We start from the raw sequence: 18,854 nt of genomic DNA, 5'->3' as shown, positions 1-18,854 counted from the left end.
TTGGCTCCTTGCACATTATAATCAGCCCTAGTTGTGTAGTTCTCTCTCCGCATCTCCCAACTGTAGAGATTTGGGTCTGGGGCCGGGTCACAACCATGTGTGTACCCTCCTCATCACGCCTGGAGCAGGTAGTTTCCATTGTTAGCTATGGTGTCTCCAGCACTATGGCGGGTACTTTACTTATAGCGTCCCCTTTAACATTCCTACCAAACTGAGGAGGCAAATTCTATTACTGTTTCATACAGAAAAAGATCTGAAGCCCAGAGAGGTTAAGCAACTTGACCAGAATTAAACAGCTCATACACCTGAATTCAAACCATGATGAGCTGTCCACCGTGATGCTTTGCTTAGTGCGGCATCGGCACGGTAAAACATCAGTCAGAACTTGTCATCCACGTTTCGGAGGGAGGCTAGGATTCAAGCTGACAGATATTCTGGCACAGATCTTATCCATCTAGGACCTGGGGCTCACTGGTTCCCTCCTTCCCACCACTTGCCCCCTCCGCTGCCCCCACAGTCACTCCTGACGCTCTGGGCTTCCGTTTAAGGCGAGATCAATCCACGTTAAGCAATGTCGCATAATTGCCTGTGTTCCACTACTGAGAAATAAATGAGCGTTTTCCATCACCTGATTTAGTAGCGCTTGCTCTGACTGCAGGAAGAACCAAATTAGTGGCTGGCAAAGGGAAGGAGCATTTTTTTTAATAACTCACACTTTAGCTACGTGATCTCTAAGTTATTACAAATTATAAGGTTAAGACCTCTTAGACGAATCCTAGCTGCTTAAAAATTTAAAACTCCAGGGTAAAGCGGAGAAGTCCTAATGAGCTTCAGGCTACTGAATATCAGAATCCAGGAGGAGAGGGCTTGTTTCCTGTGAGAGAATACGAGCGCAAAGCAGCCGGACTTCACCATGTTGAAGGAAGAACTCTACGGGGGGAGGCAGTGGTCGTGAGATGGGGGTGTGGAGAGGTGAAAAAGGGAATGGGGGTGGCTTAGAACATTCCAGATTATTCTGGCTGGTTCTCCGATGGAAAAACCTGAGATTCCTCCAAATGCTTCCCTGTGTCAACGCAGCATTAGGTTTCCCTAGAACATCCTTTCACTCTCTGAAGAGCAGAAAGAAAAGCGTTTCATGAACCGGGGTGCCTTCACACCACAGTTGGAGGGGGTGTGTGTGTGCAAACCTTTCATGAAGAATCGGGATTAAAATCTCTAAGAAAATATAGCAGGCAGAAGCGACATGCAGTATTTATTTTCCCAATGGAAATGTAAACAGTGGCAGGAGAAGATGAAAATATTTAGAGAACAAACTGACCCGACCCAATTAAACACTCCAAGAACTGCCTGCTTCACAGAGAGGGGCAAGAGCTGACGGGCTCCCTGCCTGCGTGATGGCGGGTGTCACCTATACCCAGCTGCCCCTCAAAGCCTGAGGTTAAACGCCCCTCCAGCTCATCACCACACACACCATCCCAGGGAGCTCACAGCTCACCCAGGCTGATAAGGACCTGATAAAGTTCATACTGCGGTTCAAAGGTTTCGCTGGCATGTGAGATGACAATTCTCGGGTTATTTCTGCTTCCTGCCTTTTGTGGGTCAGAATCACTTTCTCCTCAGCCCAATCTACGACTCTCAGCTCCACTCCCACACTCCTGATTCAGGAACAGCCCACAGGGACACCCCTCACATAGCCCGGAGATTCCCCTCTGACCATCAGGGTCCCAACTGGGGTGGACGATCAATCCCCAGAGGACCTCATTTTAATTAAGGATGCTAAAATGGACCATTTGGAGGGAACTCCTGTTTGCTCAACACAAACCTTCCACTACCCGGCCAGCTTGGGTCTGAGTTCCACATTTAAAATTAAATTATGCTGGGGATAATATTGTCTTGAGCTCACAGTTGCTGACATGGATATTGACAAAGACTTAGCCAGTATTTTAATAAGAAAACAAAACGCAGGAATAGGCGCCAGAGTTTCCAGGCAGGTCATTAAGAAGCCGCCTCCAAGGCCGGAGGCTGGCACTGACTGCATCACAGTTCGTCATACAACTTAAACTTCTTTTGACATCTAGTTATGTCGAAATGTGACTGATCACCTAGGGGTTGGAGCTCCTGAGAGGGAAAAGTTCACTGACAGACAGCCGCGCGCGAAGCAGCTCTTAAATGAGAATCAAGAGAAAGTAGCACGCGGGCGTCCTGACACTCGGCAGCTGCTACCTGGACCCGTCTAACTAAGGCAGGCCTGTTCTGGTGAGTTCTATTAGCATCTGCACGCTTCTGTCTCATTATCACACATCTGCCCACCTTTATTCCAGTGACGCCGCCTCTCATCTGACAGCTCAGGCATTGTCAGGGACTGGATATTGTGGGAGCGGGGTACAGCGGGCGCACGGTGTTCGCTTTTATTTTTTAAAGACTGGAGTACGGTTTGACAGTATCATGCGGCGGAGGTAAAAGAGATAATTAACATATTGGGCAGTTCCTAAACAAAGCTGAGTCTCTGATTCGGAGGGAAACCGCCACTCCTTGACTTGGGTTTTTTCTGGGGCTGGGAGATCAAAGCTGTTGCAGACCTCAGCTCTTTGCCCAGTTCCATAGCAGACAGCCAAATGCCAGAGAGGAGCTTAACTTCTGGGCATTTCAAATTTAAAAAAAAACCTCATGCTTTGATTTTCATCAACTTAGCCATCAACATCCTGACTTTGGGATTTTCTGCAGGACCGTAGCATCTCAGCTGGGTCTGATGCTTCCAAACAGACCTCCTGCTGGCGGAGGAGAGGGTGGGAGTCCCTGCTTGCCCTCAGTTGCCTCCCATCATGGAAACAACAAGCAAATGCAGCTCCATTTGTGTAAAACCATGACCTCACCTAGCAACCTGGACACCAGAAATCTATCCGCTGCACTTGGCCCCCCAGAACCATGGGGGTGAGGCGGGACATGCCAAAATGTCATATACAAGGGTTTTGGGGTTCTGTGCTCATTTCCAGTTGCCAGAGGTGCTGGCTTTCCCGCTTGCCTGCTGGCCTCTTCCTTGGAGAAAAGGAAGGCCCCTCCGTGTTCGGATATCTTGGGTTCTGAAGGGCTTTGAGAGTTCCTGAGTTGAGTCCTAGAAGAAGACCGAGGTCCCCGGCACAGGAAAGATACAGCATAAAACGTGGTCCCTCTGAAGGGAGCGAAACCCAGCCCTGGGCTTCCCAGACCCTGCTAACACAGAGGAAACAATAGAATTTGGCAGAGAGGACGAAGGATGCCCGTGGAGACTCAGACACCAGAGGACCCCGAATGGGGCCTAAAATGGCCTCCCCGACAAGCCCCGGCCAGCCTAAGAAGCTGGTGTGTGTAGTCGCATTTAGAACCATTTAGGAAACTCCTGGCTTTCCTCCCGGCGCTCATGGCTTTCATCCCTCTGCTATTTCTTTGTTCTCCTGCTCGCTGAGGGTTTGTATGGGTTAATGGAAAAATTACTGCTATTTTGCAACAATGCAATCAAAGTCAGTTCAGCAAACCCTGATAAAGTGAGAATAGCTTATTCAGATTGAGCTGGCAGGCCTGAACTCACAATTGCAAAGTTTGAATACAAAATAAGATATTCCCTTTTTAAAAAAAAGAAGACAGAATCCGTTGTCATTCATGCTAAAAAGGCATTACAGACTGTCGACACTGTACAGAAAAATAGGAGATGTTGACCTTTTTATTATAGACTTTTCTCTACTGTTGCCCTTCTTTCAACTGCACATTGCTCCCCCCGCGCCCCTCGCCCCGCTCTGCACTCACACACACTCTTTTCAGCTGTATGTTATCTCAAATAATTACCCTCGCTTCTGGCTGTCCCTGGTGACTTCTGCTGCTAAAAAAGCTACTCATTGTCGGAGACTGAAGAGGGATTTCAAACCTGCTTCTCGTGGCCGGGCAACGGCTCTTAATTAACCACTCAGGTATTGCGGAAGCTCCCAGCCCAGCCCGCTTCCATATGGCTGGGACATGTCCACAGTGATAATCACGGGAGGAAATATTGTATCAAAAAAGAGCTCACACAACCGAAAGCTTGTGCAAATTATTTTTAATGATTCTTCTCTGGTGAGTCGGCTTATTTGTTATTTCAAGCTGAGAGAGGAATGTGTTTGTCCTTGACCCACATTCTCACAGCACGCGCCCTTGGTGCCCCCCACCCCAGATCTGATGCCGGACATTGTCATCAAGAGGGTACCCCAAGTAGTGAAGCCCCCCAGACGGCCTAGAAAGCTTTTCCCCCCTATGATTTCCATAAGCTTTTGTTTCTATTGGGCGCCTCGCTCTTCTCAAACACATGTACGTACACACACACCGAATTCACAGAATTTCCAACAAGCAAGTGATTTTAAATAACTCAAGGAGTAGCTGTTTGGTGGTACTTCCCATTTTCATGCCTCTTGTATTTCTTGCTTTAAATAACCCGGGGGGAGGGGGCGGCAGGGGGTGGAGGGCTGGCTGCTAGTGAAGGTGGTGAAGTTTATAAATCTAATTAAAAATGAAGTTGCATTTACATTTTAAAACCACCCATCCACCAGCGTACTGTGTCACTAGACATTATGTACGATTTTACTTTGCGACAGAAATCATTACATTTAAAAATTCATTACAGCAAGGTTAGTTAGACACATGATGGATGCAGCTTTAATCCTGCCATATATTATTACAGTTAAAATGTAAATGATGAAAAATATTTTGTGCTTATCAGCATTTATGTAGAAATGTGTTTTACAGTGATATATGGTGTTATATTTCTATTATTGTGATGAAAAGAAAGCAGTACAAAAAGATGAAGTGTTTATTAAAACATGGTTACTTGTGATAACATATTCCTGTTGTACATGACTTTAAACATACTCGCTGAGGGCATTTGTCCAAAACAACTGTGAAAATGTATTTGCTGTGTGAATCGGGCTAAGTTTTTTCTTCTGATTACAGGTCTTTTTAATAGACTAATATTAATTCAAGATCCTGTAGAACGCCGTGAAGTTGGCAGCTCTGTTTCCTTTCTGACGTGGCTAAAAATGCACGTGTGTGTGTGTGTGTGAGTGTGCGTGAGTGTATAGAGACACAGTCTATAGCTATAAAAAGAAGGCTTGCTTGTTTATTTTGTACAGTCATTCAGAGGAAAACGGGCCGCCCAATTGAGTGATGTTTCCAAAGTGATGTCATCAAGGGCACAATAAAATCTTATTAGAGTTGTAATTAACCTAATGGAAAAGTAATATCAAATGTCACTTTCCAATCAGGTAAGCAGAAAAAAAAAACGAAAAGGCCACATTGGCTCCATTTGTGGTTCCATCAGGGCACAGGCATATTTCTGTTGGGACCATGGAAGCTCCGATGAGGCTGGAGAATGCAGACCTCAAATGCGGTGCCGGACGGGAAAGTCGCCTCTGAACTCTCCCTTTGCCAAGTTCGCTCACAATGTGGTTCCTGCCTCCTGCTCCCCTCCTCTTTTTTCAGCAGCTCCAGAACAATGGTACATCCAACTACAAAATGAAATAGAACACAAAAAGAAAATAAACCCTCATCAGCAACCAAAAAAAGAGAAAATTTATGACTACACACTATTTAAAGAAAAGGAACAAATGACAATGACGAAAAGCCTTCCTACAGACATTCTCTGCTGTATCTTTCATCATTTAGGACAAAGTACTTAATATGTCACCCAAGTGTCCTAGCGTCCTTTCCCCCAGAACCAGAGTTAGAATATTACAATAAGATTACCCAGGTACTGAGGAATCATATCCATTAAAGGTCCAGGGTACCAGATTCGGTATATAAATTGGAACTCTTCCTCCCATCTCCGGCTGATGACGGATCTTGTAATAGACCTGGAAGTGACCAGACTTGGAAATCAGTCCCACCTTCCGTTTCTTTCATTCAGTGTCCCAAGTGTCCCCGGGGTGAGGGTGACATGGATTTAATACAAATTTCCATCAGGGCCCCTCTTTTTCTTCTTCTTCTAGCATCTGCTTGTAGGAGGATGTCGTTGTGTACATTAGCACTGTAAAGTTTCGCACCCTTCGGGCTGCCTTTGGCACAGGAAGCGAGGACCGGGTGAGCCAAGGATAATAAGGCCTCAGTATTTCCGATCCCAGCCTCTCTCCCGCTCTGCTCCTCAGCTGCCCGCGGTTGTTATCTTTAGGAAGTCCAAGGAGGGGAGAGGGAACGCTTCTCTGGCTCCCATCCTCGTTATAGACGTGAGGCTCCTCCCCGTACACCTTGGGGACATTGTCACAGAGGGGTCACATCCGCTCAGATTCCATAGTGACTGAACCAGCCCGTGACCTACACTGTCCTCCACCTCCTTTTGTCTGCGGCATAACACCCGACTCAGCCGATTTTCTTCAAAGCACAGGTTGTAGGATTTGTAAGAATGTTCTCCCACTCCATTAGGAAGGGGAAAGCCCGCACCCTCTCCAAGGCATGGTCTCTCTCTTCCTTTTTCTTTTTTTCTTTTAAATTTTGGTCTTTTATTTTAAAGAAACTCACACTCACACACACGTGCATGCATGTGCACACATATACGCACACTTTCTCAAGGAAACAGGGAGTCTCAAAACAACTTGCCCAAAGCACACCCCTTCAGTCCATTTTCCCGCCTCAAGAATTTCCCCAGGCCAAGATCCCAGAAGCTGCGGACTGACCTGAGGTTGCCCTGTTGAATGTATTTATTTCTTGGAGCTGAAGAATATTCGCTGAAAGCTGGATTATCACATAGTGGGCCACCAGCAGCTGTTGAAAACCAGGGCATAAACGCTTGTTTGTGTCTTTAATGGCTCACTTAATGATGGAGCAAGTATGTTATTCATAATAAAATGCTGAGGAATAATCTTAATACCCCAATGCATGGCGCTAGAGAATTAAGAAACATCTGCTGTGTCATAAAAGAACATTTTATTTGGGGTCTACATTAAAAACATGATTCCACGGAGTTCTGCTGATTTATATTGTACACAACAAATTATGATGTCTTGAAGTAATTATACTTTACAATTAAATCTACAAGGGCCATGCTTAGAAGAAAAAAAAATCCTGCCCAGTCTTCATCCTTCTAGATCATTTAAGCACATACTGTGGGCTTTCCTCAATATATTTCACCAAAGCACTGTTTAAAATCTCTCTTGGCGTCTGTGCCTCTCTCAGAAGATAACCAAGCTGAACGGTGCTCCTGAAATTACCATTGCAGAATAAAATGGCTATTTGGATTCAAGGGGAAAAGTGTAAAAATAAGTCTTTTCTGCCTGTCTCTTATCTGACTCTAACGCTGTTGTTTATTTTAACACTACTTGAGAGAGAAATATTCAGAACCTGGGACTGGTTAGGGATGAAGAGGATGACTCCAGCCTCACCAGCTTAGTGTGTGTGTGTGTGTGTGTGTGTGGTGGGGGCAGGGAGGTATGCCCCCAGAGGGAGGCTGGGATAGAGTGGCCCTAGAGATGTCCCTGAAAAGGGGAAGGTGCTGAAGGGACAGGGTGTGGCCAGCCCAATCCCAGCCATCACCCCCGCTACTCCAGATGGCGTCTGTCTCCAACACACCCGCTATCACACCAGGAAGCCATGTGTCACCACCTCCATGCCCAACACCACTCATGAGTCCAGGGACATGTCTATTGCTTCCTGGAGCTGGGTTCTCAGAAAGGCACATGAAGCAAGAGGAAAGATGAGTTATTTTAAAAGCTGGCTGCAGGGCAAGCTGGTTGTCCAAGGGCAGTGGCTCTTGACCCAGGCTGCTCTGGGGAAAGACTTGGGTGATGGAAAGAATACCTGTGCCAGACTCTACCCCAGGGATTCTGGTTTCATTAGTCTGAAGTGCTCTTCCCCTCAACACACACACACACACACACACACACATTAGTAATTTTTTAAAAGCTCCCTAGATGATTCTCAGGGTCAAAAACTACTGCTTTAAAGAGATTAGATTTTTTTTAAAAGATGGGTAGCACTTTCGTCCTGAAATACCTCCATGAGCTTTTTTGGTTTCAGAAAGTAAGCCTGCCTGTTGTTGGTGGGGGTGTGAAAGGTTAAACGGTCCTATCACTTTGGAAAACTGTGTAGCGGTTCCTTAAGAATTAAACGTAGAATTACCATATGATCCAGTAGTTCTGCTTCTGGGTATGTACCCCAAACAACTGAAAACAGGGTCCCGAGAAGGCATTTATACACCCACGTTCATAGCAACGTTATTCATGATGGCCCAAAGTTGAAAGCAGCCCAGTGCCTATGGATGAGCAGATAAACAAAACGTGGGATACACAAACAATGGAATATTATTCAGCCTTAGAAAGGAAGGAAATGCTGCCACATGCTGCGGCATGGATGAAACTGGAGGACACTATGTGAGTGAAAAAAGCCAGTCACGGAAGGACAAATACTGTGTGATAGCACGTAGATGAGGCAACTAGAGCAGCGAAATTCATAGAGACAGAAAGTAGAACGATGGTTTCCAGGGCCTGAGGGGGAGGGGGAAGGGAGAGTCAGTGTTTAATGGGGACAGAGTTTCCTTTTGGGGAGATGGAAAAGTTACAGAGATGAGTGGTGTGGTGGTTGCACAACAATGCGAATGTACTTATTGTCACTGAACCGTAGACCTAAAAAGTGGCTAAGACGGTAAATTTGGTTATGTTTATTTTACCACAGTTCTTAAAAATTTTAACGGTGAGGCTGCCTGGGCTGCTCTAGAGAGAATCAACGATGCTGCATAGTGAAGGAACGCAAGCGACGCAAACTGTGTCTCTGCAAAGGCCAGTCAGTGAGTCTTTGAGCCTTCGCCAAACAGCCAGTCTCCGCTGCAGATTCGGAGCCCACCACAGAGGTGCCAAGGCAGCTGAGGACGACACGGAAAGGAATAAGCAGAGCTGGATTCCAATAAGACTTTAGTGATGGACACCAAAATCTGAGTCTCACAGCATTTTCACAAGTCACAAAATACTATTCTTTTGTGATTTTTCAGTCATTTAAAAACTGTCCTTGGCTTGGCAGGCCATACAGAAATAGGCCACAGGCTAGAATTGCCCACAGGCCATCATTTGCTGACCACTGGCCTAGAGTTGACTCCTATAGTGGAGTCTTTCCATCCAGGTCACCCAAGCCAAGTCCCAGGGCCACTGAGACCTGCTCTCCGAGGGTTAACTGTACCACAGTGTGCACATGCCCAGGCTGGGTGTGGGGAGTGTGGACAGAGACCAGATGCGTGGGTCCACACACGTGAGCAAGAGGCCCCTCCCAGGGAGCAAGCTGCAGGACTAACTCTGAGGAGCCGAGAATTCTAAATTCCAAGCGGGCCTTCAGATGGTTGCAAAGTTCCATTTGTCAAGGTAGATGGATAGAATGTTTTCAATATTTTTTTATTTAAAACTTTTAAATGCTTAGACTTCTGGTAAGTGGGCCTCCATTGGTGTCCCAGAACGTCCAAATGTTAAGAGTGGGCCTGCCTCCTGCTATTCTGAAACGTGCAGTAGGGTTTGCTTCTCACAGCGGATGGGGTGATGGCACTTTGGAGGGTGAGGGGAACAGTGCTGAGCCGGGAGAAGGACGCAACAGCAGATGGCCAAGAGAGGCTCCAGCGAGGCACGTGACTTCAGAGTGAGAGAAACAGGGCGCCATCGTCAGGAGTCCTCAGACCTCTCGGTGAGAGCCCGGCCTTTTCTCAGTAGTGGATGCTCAAGCCTTTTTATCTGGATACTGAAGAAAAGGGACTGTTGAAGGATTGGGGCACCCCGAGGGCCACAGGGGGATTCTCCATTCTCAGCATGCCCCATCTGAGTCTCCCCTGTCTGTAGCGCACCAGGCAGCCAGTCTGGTGTAGACACAATCAGAGGCTTCACTCCCCTGCCCCCAGCACCATCACGGACCTCTCCCTGGGCCGGTTCCATCGTTTTCTGCCTAGCTCATCTTTTAATTCTTTAAGTGCAATTAAAGCTTCTGTCCAACCACCTGCCATTGCCCAGATGGAAGCTGGCAACCAAGAGGGAAGAGGCTTCAGTAAAATTGCTCCAGAGACGGGTCGAGGCTGCACAGCGTGAGGTAATGTAGGGACCAGACGCACCCTTTCCCGATTTCGGGGTAATAAAAGCCCCTCCCAGAACCTGGTTCCAGTTCTCACACTGTTTCTCCTACCCGCCAGGAAATGGACAGGAGGGAAAATTTCATGACAAATAAAATGGTGATGAATTCATGAAAACATTTTTATAATATATACGTATTTGGTGAGTCCTTGCACCATCTGAGCATTAATCTGCCGGGAAGCATTTCCTAGAGGGATGGGTTCTCTAAGGCAGGAGTGGAAACATCCCAGCGGCCCCCTTGGTCATCCTGCCACCAGGGCCAGAATGGGGCCATGATGGGATGGGGCCAAGCAGGCCACTGGACGGGTGGCCTTCATACATGCTCATGGAGGAGCATCCACATTCCATCTAAATATTCTGCAGGCATCTGATGGGTTTAATAAAAAACAAAAGGAATCAAGCAGACAGACAAACCTTCCCTGACACTCACGTCCTAGGGAACCCAAAATATACCTCTAACCTGCCCTCGAGGCTGCTGCAACCTGGTACCCACCCTGCATTTCCAGCCTCATCCCACAGGACATCACCACACTCTCTCCTCCAGCTAGACTCATTCACTCCCAGTTTCCCAAGCCAGCCTGGTGTTTTCCAGGCTCCATCCTTTTGTTTACACTGTTCCAAAGACTTAGAATTCTTCTTATTTTCAACTTCACCTTTCAGACCATTTAGGACCCAGCTCAAACACTTGCTTCTCCATCAAGCTAGGAATTTCTCTTCTTCCTTTGTTCGAAGCTCAGATTCAGCACTTTACCGTCTGCCTCGGGTCTTGAAGCTCAGCCAGACAGTCATTCTCCCTGTATGACCTTGGGGACTTGCATGACCTCTTGGAATCTTAGTTTCCTCTTCTGTGAAATAGGAATGTTAATAGACGTGCTAACATCACATGGCTGGTTGTCTGAGGATGCAGTGAGAGGATGCAGCATGCCTGGCTCAGTCAGTGGCCACCATCGTTAGGAGAGTCATATGGGTACCCAGCAGGAATCCTTTGAGACCACAGGTAACTTCCGGGTCAGGACTGAGCCCCTAAAGCACCGTGAGGGTGAGTCACACTGACGGACCCTTAATGACCAGTTCCTCCCTTGAATGCCACCTTACCTTCTTGAATGAGGCTTCCCAGATTATAAAGCACCGGCCTCCCGCTTAAATGACTCCTCTTGCTCCCCAAGAAAGGGCTCTGCCCTGCTGCCTTCCTGTCTGTCCCTCTCCTGTCTTCTCACTCCTGCACTCCAGGTCAGCGTTCCCCAAATCCAGTTATTCTCACACCTCTGCTACGGCTTTTGACAGGCCCCAGTGCATTAGTCGGGTTTAAATTTGTCTGTATTCAACAGCCCCAAAGTAACAATGGTTTTTAAAAAAATACAACGAATGTCTACAGCATTTCCAGGAGTCTGGAAGTCATCAATCCAGGGCATGGCACAGTAATAAAAACCCAGGCCCCCTCTACGTTGTTCCTCTGCCCTGTGTAGCCCATTCCAAAACCATCATGGCTCCTGGAGCTCCAGCAGGAAGTAGGAGGTACCAAAAACAGGGCCACTTCCTTTAAGGACACATCTCAGAAATTGGATATATTACTTCTGCTTGCAATCGGTTGGCCAGAATTTAGTCACATGGCCATATTTAGCTGCAAGGGACTTTATTCTAGGTGGACAAATGTCCAGTGAAAAACTGGGGCTCTCTTTCAGGAGAAGAAAGAGATAGGGATGGTTGAGGACAATGAGAAGTTTCTACACTATTTTGAAATACCTATGCTGTTATTTCTCTTACTTTAAGCATAGTATAAGTTTATCAAAGTAATATAGGCATGTAATTGAAATAGTCAAATAATGGTAAAAGGTCTATAATGAAAACATTTTTTGCTATTTACCCCATTCCACTTCTCCAGAAGCATCACTTTTAATTCTTTTAGGGGTTTCTTCAGGTGTTAACCTCCACATTTCTAACAGATAATATGATGATACTGCTATCTCTTGATTCATTAATTTTAGGCTTTTTATACTGCCTTTCTATTTTGGTAAATAAGGATTTGGCTTTCTTTCTCTCAAACACACACATGCCCCTGCCCTGCCCTCTCTCCCTCACATCTTCTCAACAGGATCATATAAAATTTCCCAGGTAAAGCAGTATCCCATGTTTTCATTATTATTACTGTTATTATTTTGTGTGTGTCTGTGTGAGGAAGAGTGTCGCTGAGCTAACATCTGTGCCAATCTTTGTCTATTTTTTGTATGTGGGCCACTGCCACAGCGTGGCTCAATGAGTGGTATATAGGTCTGCACCAGGATCCGAACCGTCAAACCCCAAGCCACTTAAGCAGAGTGTGCGAATCCAACCACTAAGCCACAGGACTGACCCCCAATGTCTTCATTATTTTGACAATACCAATATCCTTCACTGCTAAGTCTAGCGGAGTGTCATAATTACGCTTCTCTTTTGGAAAATGTATCTTTTCTTAGAACGTCTGTTTCACTCTTTCATTTTCTTAGTTTTTTAAAAAATTTCTATTTAAATTTCTTCCCATTTCCTCCAATAGCTTCTTAATAGAATCATCCATGTGTGAATATATCAGATCATCTATTGGTTTAATTTTTTTCTCCTAGAGACCCTCCTCCTGGACCCCTCTGTCCCCCTGCTCCCCTCTGGACCACTTGCCCTTTAGGACTGATGTACGGCTGTTAATATTACCTTATCCTGGAATTCTCTTTGCTTTTTTCAAGTGTTAGATTTGTTTCCTGGATCCAGAATTTCCTTCTTTGATGAAGCACACCCTCTAATCACTTCCTGGGGAAGGGTCCCTGGGAGGTAAGTGTTCTGTCTGTGAGACGTCTTGATTCTACCCCAACACTTGATATTTTGGCTGGATATAAAATTCTAGGTTGTAAATGCATCATCATTCAGTGTGTTAAAGACTGTAGCTTCTCTCTCCCAGTGTTAACAATCCAATTCTGTCATTCCTCCCAGTCCTTTCTGTGTCACATGATGTCTTGTTTTCTCTCAAAAAGTTTTTGGGTCCTCTGTCTTTGGTGTTCCGGAATACCATGCTGACAAGCCTTAGGGGAGCCTCTTAAAATTCACTGTGCTCAACTCTGAGTGGGTCTTCTCAACCCACATGAGAAAACTCTTGTCCTTCAGTTCCGGAATTCGTCCTTATGTTATTTTCGGATAAATTTCATTCCTCCATTTTATGTTTTCCCTATTCTTTCTTTCTAGAAGGTTGGCTAGTCAGATATCAGACTTCACAGCCAGATCGTATAACTTTTAAAATATTTTCTTTCTATCTTTTAGTCTTTTTGTTTATTTACTGAGGTAATTTCTTCAACCATACCTCTAATCCTTAAATTTCATTTATTATTTCTTCAACCCTACTTTGAGTTCATAGAGTTCTTTCTTGTTTGTTCTTTGATTGAAACTTAAAAGCAATAGTAACCTGTTCTTGCTCCATGCATGCAAGACATTTTCATCTCTCTGTGAATATTAATTATAATATTGTGGCATTTTCTCTTATTCCTTGCATTATCTCTATTTCAAAATTTCTTCACTTCTGATTTCTTGTTTGGTCTCTGTCTTTCTTAGTGGAGGTTTTCTTTTAAAATCGGTGAATCCTTTGCAGCCAGTTTATACTTAGGAATGCAACACCCTCAAAATAATTGACTGGAGGTTCCATTTACCTGAGAGACCTTGTTGACTGATGGGTAATCAGATGGAAAAACAGCTTTTTAGTGTGTTCCTTAGTATTTTCTCTGATTCCAGGTTCTCCAGAAAGGGATTGTCCACCTCTTCACCTCCAACTTATGGGTTATCAGCCCAATGGTGCATTCTGGGAGCTAGGCAAAGAAAGTGCATGGCAGGTGGGAGCCCACTGTTCGGGCACAAAGGCTTTCACTTAATCCACATATTTTTACTGCAGCACCTCATCTTCATTCTAACTCGGTTCTCTCTTCTCCATCAACCTCTCTATCTGCTTTCCATTTTAACATATTATGGTTAGGCATCACAGATGGCTTCTAGCTTCAGTAGAGGTGGAGACTACTTGGTTTCTCATTCCGCTCGATATTTGGAAGTGATTCTTAAAAAGAGAAGGGAGAAGAAAAACACTCTGTCATCCTAATTCTGGAAAGTCCTATGATATTGTTTAATTTGTCTTTAAATTGTTTAATATTTGTCTTTAAATTTGATTCATTCTTTTCACTTAACTAGGTTCCTTCAAAAAGGGAATTGTATACCACTACTGCAAAATGGTAAACTGGAAAGAAACTATGAAAATAAAGAGAGAACAAATGAAATAACACTATCAATTCTAGCCAGCTATTATTGCTTGCTCAAGATTCGGGGCTTGAGGTCTGCTCTCTCTTTGTTAAAAAGACAGGCTAGCAAGTATTCTAAAGATGTTACTAACAGAAAGACATGCCAATTAGAAAGACATATTAATACCAAATGGTAACCAAACAGACCAGAAAAATACTCTGAAATGGGAATAACTGACCCAACCTGTAATTCAAGGTTGTCCCTTGAACATCACCTCCCTGTACCCCTTACCACCTCCCAGCGGATCTTTGCATAACTGGCTTCTTGTCGTTGTTCAGGTTTCAGCTCAAACTTCTTCTCGGAGTCTTCCCTGACCACTCCCACTAACGTAAACGCTGGTCTTATCTCACTACTCTGCTTTATTTAATTCATTAGCACTTACTTCATTTCAAATGACTCTGTTTACTTGTTCATATTCCATCCCTTCCACACCCTTGCTGGAATGTAAGTTTCACAAGAGCAGAGACTCTGTCTGTTCCATTCACCCAATATATCCATTCCTAAAATAAAGATTGACACATAGTAGATGCTCAATAAACATCAGTGAATGAACGAATGCATGAATGAAAAGAATAAGAATTAATTTGCTATCAGTTTCAGCCTCTTGCATATTCCCAGCCACCAGCAGTCTTATTCTCTCTTTCTCTGCTTCTCTCTTCTCTTCTCTCAGTCTTCCCCTCTGTCCTCAGGTTTCAACCGCTAGGCTCACTCCCACGTGATGGGAAGAAAAGGAATTCTTAAATGGTGGCTGAAATCGAGCTGAATGTACTGACAGCCCTCACACCACAGCGCAACATCCCTCCTGAGGGCGGGCATCTCACAATGGCAGATGCTGGTCAATTAGGCAGAAATACTTTCATCTTAAAAAAGAGAGAAAAAAGGGATTTAAAGACCCAAAGGTATTTTTGGCTGACATAAGGTGTAATTAATTTCTTCACGAGACAAAATGGACAGAAAATGAACGCCATTAAGACCTGAGCTTTTATGCTGCCAAACCAACAAATTGATTCAGGGAAAACAGCAAACTGTGTCAGCTTTATTTTTCCCTCAGTTTTCATTTTATTTAAATGGTATTAACAGTGAAAAGTAGACAGAGAGTTTACATAAAATCTTTGATTTCCATTAGTCTTATAAAATGGGACGATCTAGCTGCATTGGGCCAGCATTCCCAGATGCAATCATCATGGGAGCTGCGTAGCATCCACCCCTTTGGGTGGGGCCTGGATCTCCAGTTAGTCGCCATCTTCACTGGCCTGCATCGTGCATCGTGCTGGCCCTCACAAGCACTTGAGTTTGTGAGCCCTGAAGATGGAACCACTTAAGTTCCATCTCATTCCATCTCCTAGGTCTTACTCCTCTCTGCATCACCTACAAAACTGAGCTGAGTACCAGGCACACAGCAGGTGCTCAATAAATAACTACAAAATAGTTGGATAAAGTTCCTTGTATTTTCCCACTTTGTAACTAATCTATTGCCTTTTATACATTGGGACCTTTAGGAAAATTTCAAGTTTCTCAGCATAAGGGGTTCTCCTTAATCAATAAGACATTTCCCTAAACTTGTTTACAGACATCTTCTTCAAGAAATGAAATAGTCATTATTAAAAAAGAAATTTAAACAATTACTCTATTTCCATCACCAGACTGGCCAACGCTTCACTGCATAGGATGGCATTTCCACAGCAGAAAGAACTTCCTTTCCTCCATGATGAACAAACATGCGATCTTCTTTAAAATAAGGTACGTGTCTGTGCTCACCCGTAAACCAAATCCCCAGATCACGCTGCGCCTGGATCAGAGGCTCTCCCAGGTAATGAAGAGAGAGGCCCAACAATGGCGTTTCCGCGGTGACCGCAGGTGGCTCTGGGTTCTGTGTGTGCTCTCTCCACACTGGCCAACGCCTCTCTGAATGAGCGAGTAAAGGTCGTCCGGACTTGAAGAGGTGGGTGAGGCGGAAGGCCAGCGGGCGACTGCAGGACTTTTTGAACAGTAGCCCGTGAGAAAGCAAGCACCGTGAGAAAGCAAGCACCGTCTTTCTCCAGTAGAATGTGTTCCAGTGATTGAGATAGTGTGCAAATTTATTTCAGGTAAGAACACTGACTTGGCAAACAGCAGGGAGGGTCAGAGTTCTGTCTTTAGCTAAGCGCCTCCTTATGGAGGTGAATTTGCTGACTGTTTGCCTGAATATTGAGCTGGCATCAGGGGCCGGGGGCTTGCGTCTACCTTGCGATTGTAGTATGTGGAATAAGGCATAACAATTAAACCAGTGATAGCCGAGAAAGTTTTCTGCGTGATTGACTCTTTTATATATAAATGAGTCAGTTCAAAGTAATTCAGCAACGGTCTCCCTCACTCATTTGCCTTTTTGAGTGGGAGGGAAAAGGATGTGGTTATGATATACCAGGAATTGCACATAACCCAAAGCCCAAGTTATCTATGCCAAAAAATGTACTGAGTAATCGTTCCCAATGTACTATTATTAGTCTTGATCTGTTCCAGTACTATGAGATTCACTTCTCTGCCAAATTTTTTAAGGTTAGTCAAAACCCAGGTTCAGCCATGAGAGCATGACATGCACGTATATCTTACCAGAAAGCAAAACGTTTAAAACCACTGTTCTGTTTCATGGTGGCACAGTATTTGCCAGTTATCATTTTTGACATTATCCATTTTGTTATGTCCCTAGGTAAGAATCCATGCCATAAATTCCTCCAAGAGTTTAGGGCCAGGAAAAACGTTTCTCTCCTGATCTGGCTCTTTTTGATCAGATCAGGAGATACACTACAAGTTCATCTTCTTGGCTTTTTTACTTTGTCTGCCAGTAAGCTTGGAGTTTCCAATTTAATATCACCTTATAGTTGACTGTACGGAATGGACTCTAAATCATGAGCCCAAACATCTGGCTTCTAGCCCTGGTTCTATCACTTACAAGTTGCATGTGCCTTGAAAAATTTACTTAACCTATCTGAGCCTCAGTTTCCCTATCTGTCAAATGATTGTAATAACATGTCCCAACACAGGGTTTGACAGACATTCTAGGCTGCTCCTTCACTTTTTGTCCTGATAGCAGAAGGCTGTTTGGGTTCCCAATGGCAATGTGCTTAGGGAACGTGGACCCAACTCTAGTGAATGAGTCATCATTGGTCAAAGCCAAATATGATAATCCCATTCTCCGTTGCCTGTGATTGCTTTAGAGATGAATGTGTGACCCAGTTACGGTAAATGAGTTATAATGAGAAGTCTGCAGAGAAGCCCGGGAAAAGACTTCCTCCGTGAGATGTGAGTAAGGAGAAAATCAACCTCGTCCCATGCCCCCAAGCCTTCCTTCTTTTGGATAAGATTTTTAAGAAAGGGGATGTGAAAGCTGGAGCTGGGGCAGCCATCTTGGAGCCATAAGGGAAAGCCAAAAGATTTACAGGGAAAGCAAGCCTGAAATCAAGGAACTGCTAAACACCCACCCCTGGAAACCTCTGGGCTTCTTGCTATGCAGGACAACAAATGTCCTAAACTTTCAGGGCCAGCCCGGTGGTGTAGTGGTTAAATTCATGTGCTCCACTTTAGCAGCCCAGGGTTTGCCAGTTGGGATCCTGGGTGTGGACCTATGCACCACTCATCAGGCCATGCTTAGGCAGCATCCCACATACGAAATAGAGGAAGACTGGCACAGCTGTTAGGTCAGTGACAATCTTCCTCAAGCAAAAAGAGGAAGATTGGCAACAGATGTTAGCTCAGGGCCAATCTTCCTCACCAAAACCAAAAAAGTCCTAAACTTTTAAGCCATTAATAGTTGAGCAATCCACTTCTTGCTGTCAAAAGTATCTTAACTGTTAGATACTCTGGATAACTGTACATCAAAACACTTTGAAAAACTATAAAACACTATGCTAATTATTATGTTTATTCCCAGTCCATCTATTTCTCCTTTTGTTTCAAAGCTTCTTGACCCCTAACTTTTTATCTCTATTTTTCCTACACAGTTTTAAGTGATTTTATGAAGATGAGCTCTAGCAGTTATTATAATTGCTGTTGTGTTGCTGTTGGTGTTATATAGCATAGCTACTATGCATTGACTATTTACTATGAGCTTAGTATCGTGCTAACTGCTTTATGTACACTGTCTCATTCAATCAACACAAGAACCGTATGAGGGAGACATTATAATTATCTCCACTTGTAGATGAGTAAACTGAAACTCAGAGAGGTGCAGGAACTTGCCCAAGGTCACACAACCAGCAAGCAGCAAAGCTCCAGTCTGAATGGCATTAGCATTGTACACTCAACTGAATTCCCAAATACTACTCACTTGGGAAGTGTAAATGACCGATCAATCTATCAGTAAGGAACATATACATTGGCCCCAAGCCTTTTCTGGATCCCAAACCTAAGTGTGCTTTGCCCTGGGACTTTAAGAAGGCTCAGCCTGTCCACGTTTGTACTTTCGCCGTGTCAAACACTAGAAATCCT

The 18,854-nt window shown here is 44.6% G+C and overlaps 2 long non-coding RNA genes across 3 annotated transcripts in view; one reads left to right on the top strand and one right to left on the bottom strand.

Moving 5' to 3' along the window:
• Positions 1-8,632: 8,632 nt before the first annotated feature.
• LOC139082174 (uncharacterized) lies at positions 8,633-16,302 on the bottom strand. The gene is made up of 4 exons (XR_011537911.1): positions 16,149-16,302; positions 14,773-14,890; positions 12,771-14,151; positions 8,633-9,705 (listed from the first exon to the last, which is right to left on the bottom strand). It is a non-coding gene; the product is annotated as an uncharacterized lncRNA (long non-coding RNA).
• The window catches only part of LOC139082175 (uncharacterized), a 34,745-nt gene continuing 32,099 nt past the window's right edge, over positions 16,209-18,854 (top strand). For both annotated transcript variants that reach the window (XR_011537912.1, XR_011537913.1), the window contains exon 1: positions 16,209-16,477. This is a non-coding gene — a long non-coding RNA (uncharacterized lncRNA). The remainder of the gene's footprint in view (positions 16,478-18,854) is intronic.

Source organism: Equus przewalskii, chromosome 3 (genome assembly GCF_037783145.1).
Source record: "Equus przewalskii isolate Varuska chromosome 3, EquPr2, whole genome shotgun sequence".
NCBI lineage: Eukaryota > Metazoa > Chordata > Mammalia > Perissodactyla > Equidae > Equus > Equus przewalskii.
The sequence above is the reverse complement of the archived record's forward strand: the minus strand, read 5'-3'. Positions and strand labels throughout refer to the sequence as shown.